Genomic DNA, 26,005 nt, shown 5'->3' with positions numbered 1-26,005 from the left:
TACCGTCAGCTGGTTCCGGGCAGAGCCTTTGGCTTAGGTGCCTCCCTCTGGGTATCTGAGTTCCACCAACGTCAGGTGGTCCTTGGTAGTGCTTTCAGCACGGGTACCTCCTGCTTAGTAACCGGGTTCCAGTAACGTCAGCTGGTCCTCGGTAGTTCCATTGGCTCTTGGACCTTCGGCTACCCATCCGGGTTCCAGTACCGTCAGCTGGTTCTCGGCAGTGTCTTTTGCTCTTGTACCTTCTGCTCCCCATCCTGGTTCCAGTACCGTCAGCTGGTTCCGGGCAGAGCCTTTGGCTTAGGTGCCTCCCTCTGGGTATCCGAGTTCCACCAACGTCAGGTGGTCCTTGGTAGTGCTTTCAGGCACGGGTACCTCCTGCTTAGTAACCGGGTTCCAGTAACGTCAGCTGGTCCTCGGTAGTTCCATTGGCTCTTGGACCTTCGGGTAGCCATCTGAGTTCCAGTTCCATCAGCTGTTTCTCGGCATTTTCTCAGCCTTCTTGTACCTTCTGCCACATTTCCAAGTTCAAGACCCTAAAGACGACGACCCGGAAGACCACCCCTAAGATGACGACAACACCAGAGACGACGACCACTGAGATGACGACGACCCTGGAGACGATGACCCTGAAGACCACCCCGATGACGACGACCCCGGAGACAACGACCCTGGAGACGACGACCCTGGAGACGACGACGACATGGGAGACCGAGAAGCAGAAGAACAAGAGGCTGCAGAACAAAGAGCAGAAGAACATTAAGCATAAGACTAAATATCAGAGCAAAAGATATTATCTAAATTATAAGCAGAAGAAGACTAAGCAGTGTATGGGGGTGAGTCCGTTCCTCCTCGTGGTGCCCCTGGATAAAGCCTGATGCTGCAGGCCAAACTGAACGCGGACAAATGTAACTCTTTTGTGACAGGCAGAACGGAAGGTGTAATCTTCAAACTTTTATAGATAACAACTACGGGAATGCCTGTCACAAATAAGAATATGCTGAAGAAGTTGAATATGAAAAAAATAGTAGTTAAATAAAAATATGAACAATGTAAAAAAAAAAAATATAGGTAGAAGAAGAAGAAGATGAATAAGGTGAAGATAGTTGATGTCAAAGAAGCTGATGATGAGGATAATGAAGAAGAAAGTGGGAGAAGTAAAAAAGAAGGTGAAGGACGTGGAAGTAGTGAAACATCAATATCTGAAAAAAAAAAAAAAAAACATAGTCAAAATCTTTCTAACGCGGAACGTCATAAAAAAAAACTATAAAAACCTGCTATTCTATTTGTTTGGGCTAAACCTCTGTGCCTTTAATGTCTCCGCCACCTCCCCCAATACATCCTACATTATTCTTAGTTGTTTTCCTTCATGTAGAATTTACCTACAAGGAAAGAAAGGGTTTATTTTAATTCCGATATTTTCGTCCCATTGACTTGCATTGGGATCGGGTATTGGTATCGGATTAGATCCGATACTTTGACGGTATCGGCCGATACTTTCCGATACCGATACTTTCCGATATCGGAAGGTATCGCTCAACACTATTGGTGACCCTTAGTATAGGGTTTTCATTGTTTCTTGGGATTTCACCTAGCATTTCATTTTCCACCGTGAATACCATGGAGAAGGTGGTGTTTAATATGTTAGCTTTTTCCTCGTCATCTACAACCATTCTTTCCTCACTATTTTTTAAGGGGCCTACATTTTCAGTTTTTATTCTTTTACTATTGATATAGTTGAAGAACAGTTTGGGATTAGTTTTACTCTCTTTAGCAATGTGCTTCTCTGTTTCCTTTTTGGCAGCTTTAATTAGTTTTTTAGATAAAGTATTTTTCTCCCTATAGTTTTTTAGAGCTTCAATGGTGCCATCCTGCTTTAGTAGTGCAAATGCTTTCTTTTTACTGTTAATTGCCTGTCTTACTTCTTTGTTTAGCCACATTGGGTTTTTCCTATTTCTAGTCCTTTTATTCCCACAAGGTATAAACCGCTTAAGGCCCCGTCTCACATAGCGAGATCGCTAGCGATATCGCTGCTGAGTCACAAGTTTTGTGACGCAACAGCGACCTCAATAGCGATCTCGCTATGTGTGACACGTACCAGCGACCAGGCCCCTGCTGTGAGATCGCTGGTCGTGTCGGAATGGCCTGGACCGTTTTTTGGTCGTTGAGGTCCCGCTGACATCGCTGAATCGGTGTGTGTGACACCGATCCAGCGATGTCTTCACTGGTAACCAGAGCACAGCACAGCAGTGACGTCACCGCTGCGCTCTGCTCTCACTGTACGGCGGCACTCAGTCAGAGCAGGAAGTAGACGGCAAGGGACCTGACGGACATCAGATGGTGAGTATGTACTGTTTGGTTTTTTTGGTAACCAGGGTAAACATCGGGTTACTAAGCGCAGCCCTGCGCTTAGTAACCCGATGTTTACCCTGGTTACCCGGGTGCTGCAGGGGGACTTCGGCATCGTTGAAGACAGTTTCAACGATGCCGAAGTCGTTCCCCTGATCGTTGGTCGCTGGAGAGAGCTGTCTGTGTGACAGCTCCCCAGCGACCACACAGCTACTTACCAACGATCACGGCCAGGTCGTATCGCTGGTCGTGATCGTTGGTAAATTGCTATGTGAGACGGGGCCTTTACAGTGCCTATTTAGGATGTTCTTAAACATTTGCCATTGAGGTAACCTCAATGATGTCACTGCCAGTCACTGAGGCTGCACTCGCAGCAGTTCAGTTACCAGTGGTTCTCAGAATACCAATATAGAAAAGAAATACCAACAATATATGAATGAAATAGAAAAACTAAGACTACCGAATAAAATATATTACCCAAACAAAGTATTCAAAAAACAAGAATGTAAAAATAAATTTACTTTATTGATAATAAAAAAAACATGGTTACACAGAAGATTAAAAAAATTATATTAAAATAATATGCAAATACATGGAACAATTGATGATACAAAAATAATTTATTACAAGTGAATAGCCTAAAAATATATTTTTTTTATATAAAAAATGTGCAGCAGGGGACAGGAACACCAGACTGTATGGTAAAAAAAATATATAAACTATATAAAAAAAAAAAAATACACCAGCAAAATATATAACTTTATCATGTAGGACATCACAAAGTGTATGCAAATAAATAAAAAATTGATTACTCAGTGGAAAAAAAAATCATTATATATGTGTAAAAGAGTGATTCTGTGACCAGCGCATAAGAATTATTCAATAAAAAAAAACTATATATTTTTTGTGCAATGCATGACTAAAAATTAATATCCATACAAAATAATCATATTGGAGCATTTAAAAAATGTTAAATAATATATGTATAGTGAAAACCCTAAAATAAATGATGTGTACACCACAATTAATCAATCAGAACATTAAGAGAGAATTTATGTCCATACAAAATAGTTATAGGGCACCTGTTTTGACCAAAGTAAATAGAACAATACATACAGCCATATGATCAGATAAGTAAGAATAAGAACTGAAAAGTAGGCGTGGTGACCGATATAAAAATCATCAATCAAGTGATCCACCAGCCTAAAGGTCAACAGTATCATAAGTGCGGGTGTAAATGAGTAATACCAATCAGTCTGAAGTTCCGCAGTCCCCTGCAAGTTTCACTACCACTTCGTCAGCGAGTGATGTGGCAAGGGTCCAGTGAACTATATATGAGGAGGAGGACAGCTGAAGGTGATATCAATCAGCAGCACCATGTTATGTGATGCCGCTACTAACACATGTGGCAGCCATCACCGTGAGCAGGAAGCCCGGAAGCATGTGACCGAGTGCGACCGAGGTCACAGTCGATCACGTGACTTCCATACAACCAGCCCAGGTTAGAGGCGGGCGCATGCGCAGTGCATCGTGAGGCAGCCATCTTAGAAAGGGGAAACTGCTTAATCAAATACACCTAGCTGAAGGGCAAAAGCATGAATGCAAAAGGAAACAAAGGGAAAGTGTCTGGTAACAATTTATGCAAGTGACTAGGAAAAACTAAAAAACAGACAATGCAATATTTATATCTACATAATCCAAAATAAAAAATATATAAAAAATTAATAACAGAATGCCACCATTATTAATGTATATAGATACTGTATATAATCAAGTAGATGAGAAACATGTTCAATAAAACAAAGAAATAAGATGTTACAAGTGCAACAAAAATAAAATAAAAATAAAAAAATATGTATGATGAAATACTGATAAAATATGATGAATACTGGCAAAAATAAAAAAATGTGAATGAAATTAAAAGATATGACAAATATGAAATGTGAAGATTGAATTATATGTAGTGAAAAATATATGATCAGAATGTGATAAAGAAAAAGTGCAAAAAATCTGTCAATGTACAAAATATGAAAAAAATAATTATTTTTCAAAAATAAATAAGACAATCGTGATGAAAAAATGAAAAATATGAAAACAATATTTTATTATTTTATTGTAATAAAATTTGAATGAAATTCATAAAAAATAAATAACAAAAAAGTTATTATAAAAATTATATTAATAAAGAGTAATTTTTTATAAAAAATGTTGTGCGTAAAAGATGGACATAATGTTAGGAGTCGAGTTCCTGCTGCTGCACAGGGGGAATCTTGAGCTGTGTCTGCTGTGGTCTCCCATTCTGCATCGGCCACAGTGGAGCCTGCTCAGCGGAGATGTCGGTCCCAGTGTCTCACTGAGTCTGATACTGTGCAAAGGGTACTGCTGTCTCTCCAGGCTCTGATATTGTACCCTGCACTGATCTGCGGTGAGCAGGCTTTTCTGGGACTAAGTCCTGCTTTGCACACACTGAGCATGCCCAGGGTAAGATCTCTCAGTGGAGATCAAGGGTCACATGCTCAGGTACTGCAGCAACTTCCATTGGTCCTCCAGGAAGGTCCTGTACCTGATTAAGTTCTGTGGCAGCCTTCCATTGGTCCTTCTTGGAAGGTCCTGTAGGTCTGTAGGTGCTGCAGCTATATAAGGTTCTCATGACCGCATGGCCATGCGCTAGTGTCAAATATGTACGAGCTCAGCGCCAGTGTGGTCGTGTGTGTGGTCAGGGACCCGGCTGAAATAAGCCCCTAGAATGCTGGCACCTCTGGCGAGGAGTTTTGTGTATGCAGTCAGGGACCCGGCTGAAATAAGCCCCTAGAATGCTGGCACCTCCGGCGAGGAGTTTGTGTGAATTCAGGGCTGGCTAATAGCTGATAGAATTCCGGCTCCACCGGAGAGGAGCTGCATGTTGGTTGGACTGCATGACCATTGTCGGCTCTACACAATAGCTGTGTCCCCTGTGAGCTAAACAGGGCACAGCGTTCTCTTTACTATGGGCTCTGTGAAGTAGCAGAGTTCGTTTATTCTAATTTGCTTCGCCGCCTTACTTAGCAGCAGGTTCTTTCCTGCACGGTGGATCCCGGGTTGCGAACGCACCTATCCCATCTAATAAATATATTCGGTGCGTTCCGCCAACCATAACACATAAGCTCATCAAAATGCCTGCAGGCCGAAAAAATTAGAGAGCACACACACAAACACATATCTCCATATACTAATAACCCACATGAATGCGGGTGATATTAGCTCTGAAAAACTACTGAAATAAATATATCCCCCCAAAAAAAATTTCTTAGCTTGGACGGTCGCATTTTGGCACCGTCCAGGTTGAAAACTATTTCTCCCCAGACATGGATTACTATGTGGGACAGAACGACCAACAGGTGAGGGATATTGTTGTTTTCTTTTTTTAGTTTCTTTTCAGGAGAACGAGGGCTTTGGTGGAATAGGCGTTAGGTGAGTATATAACTGTGTTTGTAATTTTTGAATAAGAAAGTAAAACTGTGTTTTGCTTTATTTCTAATAAAACACTTTTTTCTTTCTGTGTCTTTATTTACAATACAACTATAGGATTAGTAATGGAGAGGTGTCTTATAGACACCTCTCCATTACTAATCCGTGGGCTTGATGTCACCTGACAATACAAAGGTGCCATCAACCCCATAAATATGAGCCCCACTTGCCACCACTACAAGGCAAGTGGGAAGAAACGGGCAAAGCACTAAAATTGGCACATCTAGTAAACCCACCACCCCACCTGAACTTGAACTCACACCACACTTCACTGGTTAAAACTGAACTCTCTATAACCAGGAAGTCCATCCCTTCTTATGAGCACTAGTGCCCCCAACCTGGTCTAATCCTAACCTTAACCATTTCCTATCTATATGCTATCCTGTTCTATATCCTATGCTTTTCTAAGCTTATCCTTATGCAATATTCATATTATGTTCTAACACTCTATATAGTGTACATCACCATAATACATTATATCACATTTCAGTAGACACACATTGCTTCACATATAAAGCCACACGATGGTATTCACATAGCACGTCTGTTGTCTTCAGGGTCAAGAAGAGGGTAAGACAGTCAACATCCCTACAGAGTTATTATTGTAGTGATTGCCCACAACTGCACATACCAGTTGTATACCTCTGTCAAATTGTTGCCAGACTGTTAAAACCATAAAACCTGTGCTTCTCCCTATGTAAAGTTGTTCAATTTGTGTGACCTTATCTTTCCTCCATCCTAGTGAGGAACCAGTCTGCCACCAAGGGTGACTATATCCCATATTATATTTTAAGAGGCTCACCGTCATCAATATCCATACCTTAATTCCCCTTACAGGTCTGAAAAACAAAGATCGGCTGGGAACAACTGGAGCAGCAAGGGTTTTAATAGGCAAGTAAGTTATTTTGTGAGCATTTACTGCTCTAGGCCCCAATTTGCTCTGCATGCAGACAACCTTTTTTAATGAAAAAAACAAGTCTTTTCTAAAACACACATCACATTTGCTGACAGATTATCTAAATGGCTAGACAGTCTGTGTCTATAAGTTATGAAGATGTAAATCTGATCTGTATATATGATTGTAATGCAGGTAGTTGTCCTATTTCACTGCTTTATTCAACCATATCAGTAATGAGCCCCCTAAACAATTATAATTGCTTTTTTATTGCTGTTTGGGAAACGTGAGAGAGAAACAATAAAGAATACAACTCACATAATGTAATTTATAACACTCCGATAATTTCGGAAAAATATTTTCTTCTTTGTGTACAAGCTTTAGAACCAACAAACAAAGTTTTGTTGTAGTTAAATAATTGATGCTGTTTTGTCAGATAATCATCAATTATTCTGTGCTGCAAAAAGCAATTATACTTACTTTGCTTATGTAACTGCTTCAATTAAAGCCAGGAAACGCTATAAAAATGCCACATCTCTGCATTGTTAATTCTTCATGGCAGCTAGTCTAGTAAATATATTTTTAAATAGCTTATAACTTCACAAAAAAATGAAAATGAACATTTAACTCTTTCTGACTGCATTGAAAAATTTTTGTGTTCATTTTATCAGGACAATCCCGACAAAAATTTTCACAATATTTCAAAGTAAAGGAACTATGCAAACTAGACCAAAACAAACGTGGTTTCTCAGCTGTTTAACCCCTTTACCCCCAAGGGTGGTTTGCACGTTAATGACCAGGCCAATTTTTACAATTCTGACCACTGTCCCTTTATGAGGATATAACTCTGGATCGCTTCAACGGATCCTGGTGATTCTGACAATGTTTTCTCATGACATATAGTACTTCATTAAAGTGGTAAAATTTCTTTGATATTACCTGCGTTTATTTGTGAAAAAATGGAAATTTGGCGAAAATGTTGAAAATTTTGCAATTTTCCAACTTTGAATTTTTATGCAATTAAATCACTAGGATATGTCACACAAAATACTTAATAAGTAACATTTCCCACATGTCTACTTTACATCAGCACAATTTTGGAAACAATTTTTTTTAAGTTAGGGAGTTATAAGGGTTAATATTTGACAAGCAATTTCTCATTTTTACAACACCATTTTATTCTAGGGACCACATCTCATTTGAAATCAATTTTAGGGGTCTATATGATGTAAAATAACCAAGTGTGACACCACTTTACAAACTGCACCCCTCAAGGTGCACAAAACCATATTCAAGAAGTTTATTAACCTTTCAGGTGTTTCACAGGAATTTTTGGAATGTTTAAATAAAAATGAACAATTAACTTTTTTTCACAAAAAATTTAATTCAGCTCCAATTTGTTTTATTTTACCAAGGGTAACAGGAGAAAATGGACCCCAAAAGTTGTTGTACAATTTGTCCTAAGTACGCTGATACCCAATATGTGGGGGTAAACCACTGTTTGGGCGCAAGGGAGAGCTCGGAAGGGAAGGAGCGCCGTTTGACTTTTCAATGCAAAATTGACAGGAATTGAGATGGGAAGCCATGTTGCATTTGGAGAGCCACTGATGTGCCTAAACATTGAAACCCCCCACAAGTGACACCATTTTGGAAAGTAGACCCAGTAAGGAACTCAATTAGATGTGTGGTGAGCACTTTGACCCATTATGTGATTCACAGAAGTTTATAATGCAGAGCCATAAAAATAAAAAATCATATTTTTTCACAAAAATGATATTTTGCCCCCATTTTTTTATTTTCCCCAGGGTAAAAGAAGAAATTGTACCCCAAAAGTTGTTGTACAATTTGTCCTGAGTATGCTGATACCCCATATGTGGGGATAAACCACTGTTTGCGCGCATGGCAGAGCTCAGAAGGGAAGGAGCGCCATTTGACTTTTCAAAGCAAAATTGACTGGAATTTAGATGGGACGCCATGTTGCATTTGGAGAGCCACTGATGTGCCTAAACATTGAAACCCCCCCACAAGTGACACCATTTTGGAAAGTAGACTCCCCAAGAAACTTATCTAGATGTGTTGTGAGAACTTTGATCCCCCAAGTGTTTCACTACAGTTTATAACGCAGAGCCGTGAAAAAAAAATCCTTTTTTTTTCCCACAAAAATTACTTTTTAGCCCGCAGTTTTGTATTTTCCCAAGGGTAATAGGAAAAATTGGACCCCAAAAGTTGTTGTCCAATGTGTCCTGAGTACGCTGATACTCCATATGTTGGGGTAAACCCCTGGTTGGGCGCACGGGAGAGCTCGGAAGGGAAGGAGCACTGTTTTACTTTTTCAAGGCAGAATTGGTTGGAATTGAGATCGGACGCCATGTCGCGTTTGGAGAGCCCCTGATGTGCCTTAATAGTGGAAACCACCCAATTATAACTGAAACCCTAATCCAAACACACCCCTAACCCTAATCTCAATGGTAACCCTAACCACACCCCTAACCCTGACATACCCCTAACCCTAATCCCAACCCTATTCCCAACCTTAAATGTAATCCAAACCCTAACCCTAACTTTAGCCCCAATCCTAACCCTAACTTTAGCCCCAACCCTAACTGTAGCCCTAACCCTAGCCCCAACCCTAACCCTAACCTTAGCCCTAACCCTAACCCTAATTGGAAAATGGAAATAAAGACATTTTTTTAATTTTTTAATTTTTCCCTAATTAAGGGGATGGTGAAGGGGGGTTTGATTTACTATTTACAGTGGGTTTTTTATCGGATATTTATGACTGGCAGCCGTCACACACTAAAAGACACTTTTTATTGCAAAAAATATTTTTTGCGTTACCACATTTTGAGAGCTATAATTTTTCCATATTTTGGTCCACAGAGTCATGTGAGGTCTTGTTTTCTGCGGGACAAGTTGACGTTTTTATTAGTAAAAATTTTTATATTTCAGCTCCAATTTGTTTTATTTTACCAAGAGTAACAGGAGAAAATGGATGACAAAAGTTGTTGTACAATTTGTTCTGAGTACGCTGATACCCCTTATATGGGGGTAAACCACTGTTTGGGCACATGGCAGAACTCAGAAGGGAAGGAGCGCCATTTGACTTTTCAATGCAAAATTGACTGGAATTGAGATGGGACACCATGTTGCGTTTGGAGAGCCCCTGATGTGCCTAAACATTGAAACCCCCACAAGTGACACCATTTTGGAAAGTAGACCCCTATGGAACTTATCTAAATGTGTAGTGAGCACTTTAACCCACAAAGTGCTTCACAGAAGTTTATAATGCAGAGCCATGAAAATAAAAAATCATATTTTTTCACAAATATAATCTTTTCACCCCCAATTTTTCATTTTCCCAAGGGTAAGAGAAGAAATTGGACCACAAAAGTTGTTGTGCCATTTGTTCTGAGTATGCCGATACCCCATATGTGGGGGTAAACCACTGTTTGGGCGCATAGTAGAGCTCGGAAGGGAAGGAGCGCCGTTTGACCTTTCAATGCAAAGTTGACTGGAATTGACATGGGACACCATGTCACGTTTTGAGAGCTCCTGATGGGCCTAAACATTGAAACCCCCCAAAAGTGACACCATTTTGGAAAATTGACCCCCCAAGGAACTTATCTAGATGTGTTGTGAGAACTTTGAACCCCCAAGTGTTTCACTACAGTTTATAACGCAGAGCCGTGAAAATAAAAAATCATTTTTTTTCACAAAAATTATTTTTTGTATTTTTCCAAGGGTAACAGGAGAAATTGGACCCCAATAGTTGTCCAATTTGTCCTGAGTACGCTGATACCCCATATGTGGGGGGGGAACCACCGTTTGGGCACATGGCAGAGCTCGGAAAGGAAGGAACACCATTTGGAAAGCAGACTTAGATGGATTGGCCTGCAGGCATCACGTTGCATTTGCAGAGCCCCTGATGCAACTAAACAGTGCAAACCCCCCACAAGTGACACCATTTTGGAAACTAGACCCCCCAAGGAACTTATCTAGATGTGTTGTGAGAACTTTGAACCCCCAAGTGTTTCACTACAGTTTATAACGCAGAGTCGTGAAAATAATTTTTTTCCCACAAAAATATTGTTTTTTTAGCCCCCCAAATTTTTATTTTCCCAAGGGTAACAAGAGAAATTGGACCCCAAAAGTTGTTGTCCAATTTGTGTTGAGTATGCTGATACCCCTGTGGAGATCAGACTGAACCAAAGAATCCATCTTGTCTTCCTCCTGAGAAATCTGGTTTACAACAGGAAAATTGAGCAAACTTGACATTTTCTTTTATGGAAAGTAATCACGCGCGCATTTCTCCTTGAAATTGTAGCCTTTCATCCACATACCAGATATTGTAACTTTTCACTAGAATAGATTTGCTTTGTAAGTGATTGTGAAATATGAGCGCTTGTGCGCATGTCTGTAAAATGCCTAACTTTTTACTATATAAAGAAGGGGCAGCGCCCAGTGAGGGAGGCGTGCTCCAGGGCTACCCCTGTTTATGACCACACAACCTTTGTGCTGCGTGTCATTTACTTGGATCCCTACATCCAGGAAGCCAGGGACGGAAGAAGGACTCAACATTTCTTGGCCGCCCGAACAGGGACCCGAGGCGAGAGTATCTGCTCGAGATTCACCTGCGGATACGGACAACGGAGATCTGGGATAATGGACGGCAAATGAACTGAAAAACCTGGCCAGGTAAGAGACATTATTAGTTCTCTTTTATCTGCCCTGTATTATCCGGAAGATCTCTACGAGCCGTGTCACGCTGGGTTAGTCTAGTAGTGAGTAGATACCTATAAAACTCGGGTTACCATATTGTATAGATTTATGAGTCTTGTCCCTGGCAGTGTGTGAACAGTGTGAAGGTTGTGGCATGTTGTGAAAGAAGAGCAAAAGTACGTAGAACAATAAGCCAAAATATTTGGGACACAAGCCTTATACACGAAAGTCAGCCTAACTGGGTCATGTGGTTGCGTCCTTTCGGGGAGACCTCCGCCCATGCTTGACTCTCTCTAAGTGCTTGAAACCCTTTATTTCTGGATAAGGTTTGATAGAATGAGCCCAGGACGCGGACCCATGAGCCTGGGACAAGTATGATATCTGAGACTGAGAGTTTTGTGATCTGTATGGTGTTGCTAGGTCTGTTTGCATGTGCAATAGCACTCAAGTACGTTTTACACGTTAGAAAAAACGGAGCAGACAAGCCCTTCAATATTTTAGCTCCTTAGGAGAGAAGGCAACGAGACGCCACCAACAGAGGAAGTGGTTGTCCAAACGTCACCTAGGGTAGTCATAGCTAGTATTGGGACAAAATGGGAAATAAACAGACAAAAACCGTCTTAGGACAAGTGGAAGCAGCAGATATCATACAGGAAAGATGTGGAAAGACAGTCAGAAGACAGATTAGAAGGGTAAGAGAAAAATTGGGAATTTCAGAAGCTCTAGTGTTTAGCACTGAATGGGAAAGAGCAAAGAGAGAGAGAGGAGGAATAATTAAAGATAATGGATGGGAAGACATCGTGCACTGCATGATACAAGTCTCAAAAACAGCGAGAGAAGAAAATTGGAAGTATGACCCAGATACTTCAAAATGGACTATGGGTAAGGGACAGTGTTGTGGTATCCCACCCCTTTACCTAGATCCAAATGCCCAATCATTTGTACCATCTGGAGGAGCAGAAGGAGGAAAACAATTTCCAGCCTTGTATCCCAATCTTGGTGGGGTAGGAGGATGGGTATGTTCACACTGTGGACAACAAAATCCAGATTGGAGGAATGATTGCCTAGCCTGTGGTGCGCCTAGACATGGCACTGTACTTGCTCCTGTTAGGGTAGTACCAAGACCTTTTAGGGAAACAAATGCTGACGGGGTAATGAGAACTAGGTATCATCAAACTCGGCAATATTTCCCTTGGTCCCCTGCTGAAGGTATGTCTCTCTTGCATAACGCGCCAGACCCCACCCAGTTTCCAGTCAGATTTGCACAATATATACAGCAAATTATGCAGACTCACGCAGGAGTCTGGGCGGATGGAGAGGAATTATGTAGAATGAAAATGACTCCTGGTCTCTTCCAGGAATTACTGGCATATCTACAGGGACATAGGCCACAGGCAGGACAAGTGGGACAGGCAGGACAAGTAGGACAAGCAGGAGAAGGTGCCCTACAAACGGTAGAATCAGGCAATCAGTTCGTAGACCACTTAATAATTTTCATGAGACAGAAACAGAGGCAGAGAGGAACAACGGGAGTGGTGGCTCAGAAACCTGGTCAATCAGTAGATGAGTATTATCTAGGGGTAGAAAATAGCTTTAGAGATGAAGGAATAGATCTGACCACTCCAGGAATGATGAGGTTAATTACAAAAACCTTCATAGATGGATTGTCTCCAAAAGTGAAGGAGAAACTTAAGGCCGCAACTCCTGATTGGAGAACCTTGGAAGACCCACACTTGGCTAGGCAAAAAGCCGTAGGGATAGAGTTGGATTTAAGAGAAAATCATAAGCCTGTCAGAATAGCGCAAGCAAACACAACAGGAGGGAGAGCAAGACATAATTTTCCTTGTCATTACTGCAAGAAACCAGGACATTTCCAGAGAGAATGTAGAAAGAAGCAGGCAGACATAAAATCAGGAAAATTTGTACCAAAGAATAAACCCTCAGACATCCAACAGACATCCATAGTGGATGGTCCCATACCAGATTCAGATTGACTCAATGTGTTACAAACCTCCCTACCAGCTAGAAGACCTATGATACAGGTGAATGTAGGGGGGAGAGAGATTCCATTTTTGATAGATACAGGTGCAACTTCCTCAATTTTGAATCAAGATTTTCTTCCGAATCCGGAAGATATTTCACAACAAACAACTTTTGCTGAGGGTTATGATGGGGTAATTCGAACACTGCCATATACTGTGCCCCTAGAGGTCTCATTAGGACCTAAATGTTTTGCATCCAGATTTTTGTATGCCAGAGGTGCCCCAACATGTTTGTTAGGAACTGATGTCCTAAAGAAATTAGAAGCTAATATCAATTTTAGGGAAGATGGCACAGTTATGCTGACTATCCCTGATGATGCAGAAACATTAGAACAATATGTCAGAATTCAGGCTTTTGAGGATTATACTGAAGAAAAAGAGTACACCACAGATCTAGACCTCTCAACGGTCCCAGAAACACTGTGGGCACAGGGTGACACTGATGTGGGATTTTTGCATATAGCTCCTGTAAAACTATCTGTGCAACCAGGAACTGTTCTCCCACAGCTCAGACAATACCCTGTGAGTGCCCAGCAGGAACTAGCAATTACAAAACAGATAGAGGAATATAGAGAGAAAGGAGTTTTGGTAGAGATACAATCACCTGCTAACACTCCTCTGTATCCAGTCAAGAAGAGAACTCTTGATAAGAGTTCTATGCCCAAATATCGTATGGTACATGATCTAAGAGAAATAAACAAAGTTCTAGATCCAATCACCCCAGTTGTACCCAATCCTCATACGTTACTATCACAGATACCAGCCAGTTCTCAAGTGTTTACTGTAATAGATCTTTCAAATGCATTTTTCTCGGTTCCTTTACACCAAGACAGTTGGCATTTGTTTGCATTTACATTTAAGGGCAAACAGTTGGCGTGGACACGCCTTCCACAGGGAATGATACACTCCCCTACTCTTTATTCAAATGCCCTACAAACAGTCCTTCAGAGGTTTGAACCCGAACCACAGGTAGTAATTTTGCAGTATGTGGATGACCTACTACTTTGCTGCCCAGACCTAGAAACTGCAGAAAGGTCCACTGTAAGTTTACTATGTTTTCTAGAAAAAGAAGGGTGTAAAGTGAATAGACAAAAGTTACAAGTTTGTCAGACCAAAGTGGTCTTTCTAGGTCATTGCATTTCTCAAGGTAAAAAGCATCTTACACCTCAAAGAACTGAAGCAATAAGACAGATGAATGAGCCTAGAAATCATAAACAGCTACGAGCATTTTTAGGAATAGTGTCTCATTGTAGACAATGGATTATACATGCCAGTCAACTAATGCAACCACTGTATGACTGTGTAAAAAGTGAACCTTACTTGTTGACAAAAGAAGGTCAGATTTCGTTCCAACAATTAAAAGATGCCCTTGTTTCAGCTCCAGCGTTAGGGCTACCAGACTACACTAAACCATTTCAGCTTATGGCTGCAGAAGTTGATTCCCATGCTACAGGAGTTCTTACCCAGAAGCATGCAGGGAAACAAAGACCAATTGCATATCTTTCAGCAAGGTTAGATCCCGTAGCTAGAGCAGCGCCAACCTGTGTACGTGTAGTTGTTGCTGTCTCACTATTGTTGGACAAAGCATCAGAAATTGTCCTAGAGCATCCACTCACAGTTCAAACTACACATGATGTTTATGGGATATTAAACCAAGTCCAACCAAAACACATTTCCATGGCCAGACATTTGCGGCTGCAGTGTTCTTTGCTGCTCCCCTCTACTATCACATTTACAAGGCTTCAGACTCTCAATTTAGCTACACTGCTACCTCTCGAGTCTGAAGGGGGGAATAAGGACACTGATCCACACGCAAATTTTTTCCCTACAGACACACATGACTGTACAGAGCTCATTTTACAAGAAACAGTAGGCTTACCCAATGTATCCGAAACACCACTTCAAAATCCAGATTTAGAGCTGTTTATAGATGGTAGTAGGTTTGCAGATGACACAGGTAACTTTCATACAGGGTATGCAGTTGTGTCAGAATCTGAAACTCTCAAAGCAGAACCACTTCCACCGAAACAGTCTGCACAAGAAGCAGAACTAACAGCATTGATTGAAGCGCTAAAAATAGCTGAGAATCAGACAGCTAATATATACACTGATTCTAGGTATGCACATGGTATTGTGTTTGATTTTGGAGTAATCTGGAGAGCTAGAGGTTACATGACAGCGTCAGGACAACCTGTAAAACATGCTTCTCTGATCAAACTGATTTTAGAGGCTGCACAAGAAACAAAAGAAGTAGCAGTAATCAAGGTAGCTGCACATGTGAGACTCGACACTAGGGAATCTAGGGGAAATGATAGGGCTGATAAAGCAGCCAAAGCAGCAGCAGTCAAACCCTTACAACAGGTTCATACTGTAAACCCCACAGAAAATACTGAAGATAGACTGAGACAAGCACAGGAAGATGCAGGAGAAGAGGAGAGGGACAGGTGGAAAAAGGAAGGGGCAGAAGAACAAGCGGGAATTTGGAAGAAAGATGGACTAATATGTCTACCTAGAGCCTGGTACCCGATTGTAGTTGGTGGATTGCACCACCCTACTCATGTGTCTGCAAAAGCAATGACACTACTGGCAAAGCAAGTCTGGTTGGCTCCAGGTTTTGGCAACTATGCAAGAGACTATTGTGCTGCATGCGTTATATGCCTGGCACATAATCCCGGACAGACAACAAAGACCCCTATGAAGCACCACGTCCGACCTCTCTACCCGTTTCAGCGATTACAGATAGACTTTATCCAGCTGCCAAAAAGTAATGGGTATGAGTATGTGTTGGTGTGTGTGGACGTGTTCTCGGGGTGGCCAGAGGCCTATCCAGTTCGGAAGGCTTCAGCTAAAAACACTGCTGTAAAGCTAGTTGCCGAACTGGTGCCCCGTTATGGTCTCCCTGAAGTGATCGAGTCAGATAGGGGTACTCATTTCACTGGAGAAATATTTCAAAATGTACTGAAAATGTTGGGTGTTGAAAGTCAGTTACACACTCCGTATCATCCACAAAGTTCTGGTAAGGTGGAACGCATGAATGGAACTTTAAAATTAAAAATACAGAAAGCCATGGCTGAAACAGGAAAGCCTTGGACAGAATGCCTTCCACTGGCCCTTTACTCAATACGCAATACCCCAAGGGGTAAGACTAAACTGTCTCCATATGAAATTTTGTTTGGCAGGACTGCCAATTTAGGATGTTATTTTCCACAGCAACTTGTGTTAAATATTGAGTCATTGACTTCTTATGTGCAAAATCTTCAGAAACAATTAACTAAGGTGCATGCACAAGTTTTTGCTTCCCTTCCAGATCCTGACAACACTGTAGGAAGTCACAAGTTGGAACCAGGTGATCAAGTCTATGTAAAAAGACACACCAGAAAGGCTCTTGAACCAAGATTTGACGGACCCTTCCAAGTCCTGTTGACAACACCTACATCAGTCAAGCTTGAAGGAAAGGCATCATGGATACATGCAAGCCATTGCAAAAAAGCAGTACAAAACTCATGATATTGATGTTAATAATGTTAATCTCAATGGAGGCATGGGATAGACTGAATTCTCTAGCCCCTTTGAACAATAGATTTGTACAACATCATAGAAAATTAGTACATGACTTGTTAAATAATACGCAACCCCTGGCAGATTGTTGGATCTGTACCCATTCACCAGTATCAGCCACAAGTATACCTTTTCTAGCAGTTCCCGTGTCAGTTGAAGAAATATTCGCTTGGCCTAATTGTTCAGACAACCTGGCCAACAACCAAACTGGTAATACTAGGCTGTGGAATACTACAATCGCCATACCAATTGTGGGATGGGTAGAATTTCCTTGGTGGCAGGGTAATCTCTCAGGGACTGGTACACATCTACAATATTTGGCCTATAAGGGTGGGGCCTGGGTACCTAGGAATAAGACTGGATTAACTAATTTAGGACAGGTCCCCACAGAAAATCTACAGCTCAGTTTCAGTACAACCGCCGATCCCTCTGATGCTTTCAAACCTGTAGTATTGGAAAGATACATACATAATAGAAAATGGGAACATTCTGAGTTGTTCCCCCAAGGTGATGCAAACAGTTGTACAAGTAAGCCGGGGAACCTGGTTTGTAATGAATCCAATGAGTATGACATTTAAATTAAAGGACGTACAACGACTCAGAGATCAGTATGACAAAGACAATGACCAGAATAAGGATAGCTGGTGGTCAGATACCTTTTCTTTTCTCAACCCAGCCAACTGGTTCAGAGGGATTGGTGGGTGGGTTGCTGGGATTATGCAGAGCATTATACATATAGTTATGATTATTGTAATCATATATGTATTATTCAAGATTGTGCTCAAGGGTATCTCAGTATGCACCGATAAATTTTGTGTAATAGATGCAAGAGTATAAAGTTTTTATGTTATCTTTTAGTGATTCTAATTATTGCCGAACTAATTTTTGTTTTTATATTTTAGTATACTGCTGTATAAAGAAGAAAATGCATAGACTTTATGCAAGAATTTGTGATAGATTATAAAAGAATATGTCAAAGGGGGGAATTGTGGAGATCAGACTGAACCAAAGAATCCATCTTGTCTTCCTCCTGAGAAATCTGGTTTACAACAGGAAAATTGAGCAAACTTGACATTTTCTTTTATGGAAAGTAATCACGCGCGCATTTCTCCTTGAAATTGTAGCCTTTCATCCACATACCAGATATTGTAACTTTTCACTAGAATAGATTTGCTTTGTAAGTGATTGTGAAATATGAGCGCTTGTGCGCATGTCTGTAAAATGCCTAACTTTTTACTATATAAAGAAGGGGCAGCGCCCAGTGAGGGAGGCGTGCTCCAGGGCTACCCCTGTTTATGACCACACAACCTTTGTGCTGCGTGTCATTTACTTGGATCCCTACATCCAGGAAGCCAGGGACGGAAGAAGGACTCAACACCCCATATGTTGGCGTAAACCCCTGTTTGGGCACTCGGGAGAGCTCGGAAGAGCCGGAGCACTGTTTTACTTTTTCAACTCAGAATGGGCTGGAATTGAGATCGGACGCCATGTCATGTTTGGAGAGCCCTGATGTGCCTAAACAGTGGAAACCCACAATTCTATCTGAAACCCTATCCCAAACATACTCCTAACCCTAATCCCAACCATAACCCTAACCACACCCCTAAACCTGACACACCCTTAACCCTAATCCCAACTGTAAATTTAATCCAAACCAAACCCTAACCCTAACTTTAGCCCCAACCCTAAATCTAACTTTAGCCCCAACCCTAAATCTAACTTTAGCCCCAACCCTAACCCTAACTTTAGCCCCAACCCTAACCCTAACTTTAGCCCCAGCCCTAACCCTAACTTTAGCCCTAACCCTGGCCCCAAACCCTAACCCTAGCCCCAACCATAACCCTAGCCCTAGCCCCAAGCCTAACCCCAACCCTAGCCCTAACCCTAGCCCTAACCCTAGCCCCAACCCTAGCCCCAACCATAGCCCCAGCCCTAGCCCTAACCCTAGCCCTAACCCTAGCCCTAACCCTAGCCCTAACCCTAGCGCTAACCCTAGCCCTAACCCTAATGGGAAAATGGAAATAAATACATTTATTTAATTTTATTATTTTTCCCTAACTAAGGGGGTGATGAAGGGGGGTTTAATTTACTTTTATAGTGAGTTTTTTAGCTGATTTTTATGATTGGCAGCAGTCACACTAAAGACGCTTTTTATTGCAAAAAATATTTTTTGCGTTACCACATTTTGAGAACTATAATTTTTCCATATTTTGGTCCACAGAGTCATGTAAGATCTTGTTTTCTGCGGGACAAGTTGACGTTTTTATTAGTAACATTTTCAGGCACGTGACATTTTCTGATCGCTTTTTATTCCGATTTTTGTGAGGCAGAATGACCAAAAACCAGCTATTCATGAATTTCTTTTGGGGGGGGGCGTTTATACTGTTCTACGTTTGGTAAAATGGATAAAGCAGTTTTATTCTTCAGGTCAGTACGATTACAGTGATACCTCATTTACATCATTTTTTTTTTATGTTTTGGCGCTTTTATACGATAAACACTATTTTATAGAAAAAATAATTATTTTTGGATCACTTTATTCTGAGGACTGTAACTTTTTTATTTTTTCGCTGATGATGCTGTACAGTGGCTCGTTTTTTGTGGGACAAGATTACATTTTCAGCGATTCCATGGTTATTTATATCCGTCTTTTTGATCGCGTGTTATTCCACTTTTTGTTCGGCGGTATGATAATAAAGCGTTGTTTTTTGCCTTTTTTTATGGTGTTCACTGAAGGGGTTAACTAGTGGAACAGTTTTATAGGTTGGGTCGTTACGGACACGGCGATACTAAATATGTGTACTTTTATTGTTTTTTTTTATTTAAAGAAATGTGTTTATGGGAACAATATATTTTTTTTTCTTTATTTAGGAATTTTTTTTGTTTTTGCTTTTATTTTACACATCAAAAAAATTTTTTTTATTTTGTTCAAGGGGGGACATCACTGTATAGTGACAGATCGCTGATCTGACACTTTGCACAGCACTGTGTCAGATCAGCAATCTGGCGTGTCCTGCTTCTGGCTTACCAGCGTCTGCTCTGAGCAGGCGCTTGGTAAGCCACCTCCCTGCAGGACTTGGAAGTAGCCCCGTGGCCATTTTGGATCCGGGGCCTGCAGGGAGGATACGCTCGGTACAAGGTGAGCACATCGCCTTGTACCGATCGTCTCAGGGAAGCCCGCAGGGAGCCCCCTCCCTGCACGATGCTTCCCTGTGCCCCCGGAACACTGCGATCATGTTTGATCGCAGTGTGCTGGGGTTAATGTGTCGGGAGCGGTCCATGACCGCACCTGACACATAGTGCCGGATGTCAGCTGCGATAGTCAGCTAACACCCGGCCGCGATTGGCCGCGCTCCCCCCGTGAGTGCAGCCGATTGCCTATGACGTACTATCCCGTCCCTAGGAATTAAGTCCCAGGTCACCTCGACGGGATAGTACGTCATATGGGATTAAGGGCTGTCCCACACGTCCAGATAATTCCGGTACAGGAATAAATCGGTACCGGAGTTATCCGTGTCCGTGTGCCTGGGAACTCATGTAGGCCATACGTGTGGCACACGTGTGCCACCCGTATGGTGAGTGGGTACCACACGGAGCGTGTGGTACCCACGCGTGTGGTACCCTGCATCGTGCTGAAGCCGCGATTCATATTTTCCCTGCAGCAGCATTTGCTGCAGAGAAAATATGAATAATAGTGTTTAAAATAAAGATCTATGTGTCCGCCACCCCCCCACCCCCTGTGCGCCCCCCCCCCGCTGTTCAGAAAATACTCACCCGCTCCCTCGTTGGCTGTCGCTCCTTCCTGGTCTGGCCCCATCTTCTCCTGTATGCGGTCACGTGGGGCCGATCATTTACAGTCATGAATATGTGGCTCCACCTCCCATAGGGGCGGAGCCGACTATTCATGATTGTAAATGAGCGGCCCCACGTGACCGCATACAGTAGGAGGCGCGGGGCAGAGAGGAAGGAGTGACAGCCAACGTGGGAGTTGGTGAGTATTTTCTGAACAGCGTGGGGGCGCACAGGGGGTGGTAGGGCGGGGTATACACATAGATCTTTATTTTAAACACTATTATTCATATTTTCTCTGCAGCAAATGCTGCTGCAGGGAACATATGAATTGCGGCTTCAGCACCATGTGGGGGGGACAGCGCTTACTGTAGCGCTGTCTCCTGCACACACACGGACCCCAGACGGAGAACGTCCGTGTGCGTGCAGGAAGAAAAGTGTAATAAAAACATGTTCACCACTTCTGCAATTTGACCCACTTCTGGCTTTGTCTTGCAAATATTGATGTAAAATACTGACCAAATACTGAATGTTTGTATATGGCCTAAGTCTCTCTCTTATGTAGTGTATTAGCTCCATTGGAGCGGGGTCATCTGTTTCTGCCGGTAAAGTATAAGCACTTAAGATCAACAGGTTTCTCTCTCTCCTCTCTCGAATGAGTATTTTCTGAGCAATTACAAGTTTTTCAGTATTGAGATTTAACAAATGTATGTGCCACAAATCAAATTTTTTGTGAAAAGTTGGCAAAATCTTCAAATTTAAATGTCAAAAGATCGGCTCAACTCTAATAGAAATACATATGTTTATTGTTTTGAATGTTTTCTTGGTGCTTTTTCAGGCAGGTTTGGAGCAGACTGTTGATCACAGTAGTTGACATTGTGAATTCTTGGGAGGATACAACTGATCAGATCTCTAAAAATAGCTCTCAGGCTAAATCTGTACGTTGATAGGTAGAGTTGAAGAGAAAACCGTCACTATAATCTGATTTTATGCAGCCATTGTATGGTTTGTACCTGAAGAATTGCCAATATCCTCTTATCTTTTCCTCTACACAGTAATGATTTTTTTTCCATTTGTGCTTAGGTTAATAAAACTATTATCATGCTATAATATGAATCAGACAGCTTTTTGTATTTAATCAATTATGATGCATGGCGTTCTGAATTTCAATTATGCCGTAAGTCTTTAATTTTGATGATGTGGCTGGGTAAAGAAATGTTTACAATAATAAAGAATATAATTTCATTCTAAACTGCGCAGCTTTTGTATCAGATGAAAGTTTGATTTAATATGTTTATTAGCTACAAACTGCACTTCAGGAAATATTTTCCTGCCATGAATAAGTCTTTGTATTCCTGAGAAGAGATTTCTTTTCAATCTATTTAATAATATACTGAATACTGGAAGGAGTCTGTCAACATCATTTACATTAGTTAGAAGAACTGAGTGAATTTCTAATGAATTCACAACATAGAGGAACAGTGAGCTTTAGGTGTTTTGGAAGTGATTTTGTAATATTATATCATCTATCAAGAATGAGATATCACCCATTTTCCGAATGGCCCTGCTATTAAAACTAAGTTGCAGCAATCACTAAAAAGATCCACTTGCATTGCATACTTCAATAATGTGTATGATTTAACAGTTTGATCACTTGTTTTTCTCCTGACTGCAGAATGCATGTGCCTTGAAAAAAAAAAAGAAAAATAAGTCCCACCCACCTTAAGCATTAAATTATTGTTTGCAGGCGCTATCTTTCTTTTTTTGCGGTACATATCAGGGTGGGCATTGGGGCCCCCTCCAGATCTCAGCACTCTTATCCATCCATCTTCTTCACACAAGGTTTTGACTGCGTGCTATACTTGATTTCCTTTTTATTCTCTATTCAGATGAGGCCTGTTATTAAAAAATAAATATTTTTTGTCATCTCACCAGCCTCGTCTCACTCCAGGGGTCCGTCCGTCAGCCAGGGTCATATCTCCATGACTAAGGCCTTGTTATAGGCCAAAACATGTTGTTCTAGATGTCCACTGATTTGATCTGACTGAATGTAACTGTGCTTTTTTTTACATTTTTTAACTACTTCTCAATATAATGGAAGTTTTATACAAATAAGACCTCTGAAGGTGCAGTGGATTCTTCATCACCGGGTCATATGTTTTTTATCCATATTAAAAGTCACCTTGATGTAGTTGGATGGCTTTTGCACTCTTTGATCAAAATGCTAACTAGGTGCCTAATGGTATTAACATGTACAGCAATATTGCAGTTCATGTCTTCATTGATTGCAGTATCCTGATTCATTGTACATGTGTATGATTGTATACTGGCCACATAGCTTATTTGTGTAAATTAATTTTAAACTAAAGGTGTGTGGGCCCTATTTTTCTTTTTTGCAATACATCTTAGGGGTGGCAGGGGGGGCCCTCTTCAGGGCTCAGCACCCTTATCCATCCGATCAGAGTTACCTTGACATGGTGGGATGGCTTTTGTGCTTTTTTTATTTAAAAAAAAGTATTACTAAAAACTTTGTGCTATTTAAATTTACTTTTTTGGTTTTTATTTACTTAGTTACAGCAGGGTTTTTGCTCACTTTTTCTCTTGTAGGTTTTATATGTTTTGTGGCCAATGTGAACATGCAAATTCTGCATGTGTACCAACTCAAGTCAAGCTCAATCTTTGTATTATTTTGCATTGTATATGTATATGATTGTATATTGGCCACATAGCTTATTTGTGTAGATTAATTTTAAACTAAAGGAGTGTGGGCCCTATTTTTCTTTTTTGCCATACATATTAGGGGTGGCGGGGACAGGAGCAGGATCAGGACCCACAGTGTACACAGAACATTGTGTTCAGTGATGAGGCAAACTTTTTTGGGTGGGCCATTTATATGGATACACCTAAATAAAATGGGAATGGTGACAGTTTTCTTGCGTAGGGTGTCTTGCATTGAAATCTGCTGCAATGACCCAGGTACTGCGTTCACCAGACATCAATAGAATTTCTATCCGCTCCTCACGTGTTAACCTCTGCGACATGTCAATGGCTGTAAACAAAGAGAAACTTGTAAATAACTAACGAAAGAATAAAGTTACATTAAAACCAAGCACACCATTGTTTTTCTTGTGAAATTCTCAATAAGTTTGATGTGTCACATGACCCTCTTCCCATTGGAAAAAATAAAGTTGGATCCAAAATGGCTCACTTCAAAATGACCACCATGGTCACCACCCATCTTAAAGTTTTCCCCCTCCCATATACTAATGTGCCACAAACAGGAAGTTGATATCACCAACCATTCCCATTTTATTTATGCGTATCCATATACATGGCCCACCCTGTATATACACTTTGAAGGCACATGGTAAATGATCATGGATCCCCATGTGGGTACATATTTGCAGCATCTGAAAATGTGCCCCATAAATTGAACATAAACAGCATTGCCTTGCACATGTTCTGTTTAATGTTACATCTTTTAACCGCTTCAGGGTTCAGAAACTGTGAAGTAGTTAAAATAAGTGACTTCCTTATTCTTCAAGTGTTTTCCACTTGGATGCAACACATTATTTATTCTTCTATGCAAAGTAAAACACACTGCAAGAACAATGGCACAACCGCTAGTGAAGCTGCTTCAGGAAAACCACCACTGGTATTTTCCTGAAGTGACTTAGCCTAGGAAAACTCGGTTAAAAGATGCTGTGTGCACATGGGACTGGTTAAAAGGATGTTCATGAAAACAGTACAGATCTGCAAAATGCCTCAGTAGTATGTGCAGCTTATTAGTAGGGTTGAGCGAAACGGGTCGGCCATTTTCAGAAGTCGCCGACTTTTGGCAAAGTCGGGTTTCATGAAACCCGACCCGACCCCTGTGTGGGGTCGGCCATGAGGTCGGCGATCTTCTGAATCTGGTATCGGAATTCCGATACCGAGTTCCGATATGTTTGCGATATCGGGAATCGGTATCGGAATCCATATTTAAGTGTTAAATAAAGAATCAAAATAAAAAATATTGATATACTCACCCTCGGACGTGCCCTGGTACTAACCGGCAGGCTTCCTTCCTAAGAATGAGCGCGTGAATGACCTGCGGTGACGTCGCGGCTTGTGATTGGTCACGAGCGGTCACATGGACAAGCCGTGACATCATCTAAGGTCCTTCACGCGCTCATTCTTAGGAAGGAAGGCTGCCGGAAAGAAGCAGGGCGCGTCCGAGGGTGAGTATATACCTAATAGGAATATACTCACCCTCGGACGCGCCCTGCTTCTTTCCGGCAGCCTTTCTTCCTAAGAATGAGCGCGTGAAGGACCTTAGATGACGTCGCGGCTTGTCCATGTGACCGCTCACGAGTCGCGACCAATCACAAGCCGCGACGTCACCGCAGGTCATTCACGCGCTCATTCTTAGGAAGGAAGCCTGCCGGTTAGTACCAGGGCGCGTCCGAGGGTGAGTATATCAATATTTTTTATTTTGATTCTTTATTTTACACATTAATATGGATCCCAGGGCCTGAAGGAGAGTTTCCTCTCCTTCAGACCCTGGGAACCATAGTATCCCATTGCACTGCATTGGGTTTCGTGTTTCGGCCGACCCCGACCCCGACTTTTTTATAGGATCGGCCGATTTCACTCAACCCGACTTTTGAGAAAGTCGGGTTTCATGAAACCCAACCCGATCCTATAAAAATAAGTCGCTCAACCCTACTTATTAGGCATTATTATTATCATTTATTTATATAGCACCATTGATTCCATGGTGCTGTACATGAGAATGGGTTACATACAAGTTACAGATATCACTTACAGTAAACAAACTAACAATGACAGACTGATGCAGAAGGGCGAGGACCATGCCCTTGCGGGCTTACATTCTACAGGATTATGGGCAGGGCCGGACTGGCCATCGGGCAGCTCTGGCAAATGCCAGAAGGGCCAGTGCTAGTAGTGGGCCGCTGCACGCTGACTCACCCCCCACCAGTGCCGCCGCCGCATTCAACTATACTGGCGTCTATGACGCCGGTACAGTTGAATGCAATGATGACGCTCCCTCTCCCATCATTCCCCGCTCTGCCTGTGACACTGTGGGTGCATGCGCACTCACTGTGTCCCAGGCAGTGCAGCGGCAGCCGCCGGGACAGGAGCAGGG

This window comes from Ranitomeya variabilis, chromosome 6 (genome assembly GCF_051348905.1).
Source record: "Ranitomeya variabilis isolate aRanVar5 chromosome 6, aRanVar5.hap1, whole genome shotgun sequence".
In the NCBI taxonomy this organism is placed as follows: Eukaryota; Metazoa; Chordata; class Amphibia; order Anura; family Dendrobatidae; genus Ranitomeya; species Ranitomeya variabilis.
The sequence above is the reverse complement of the archived record's forward strand: the minus strand, read 5'-3'. Positions refer to the sequence as shown.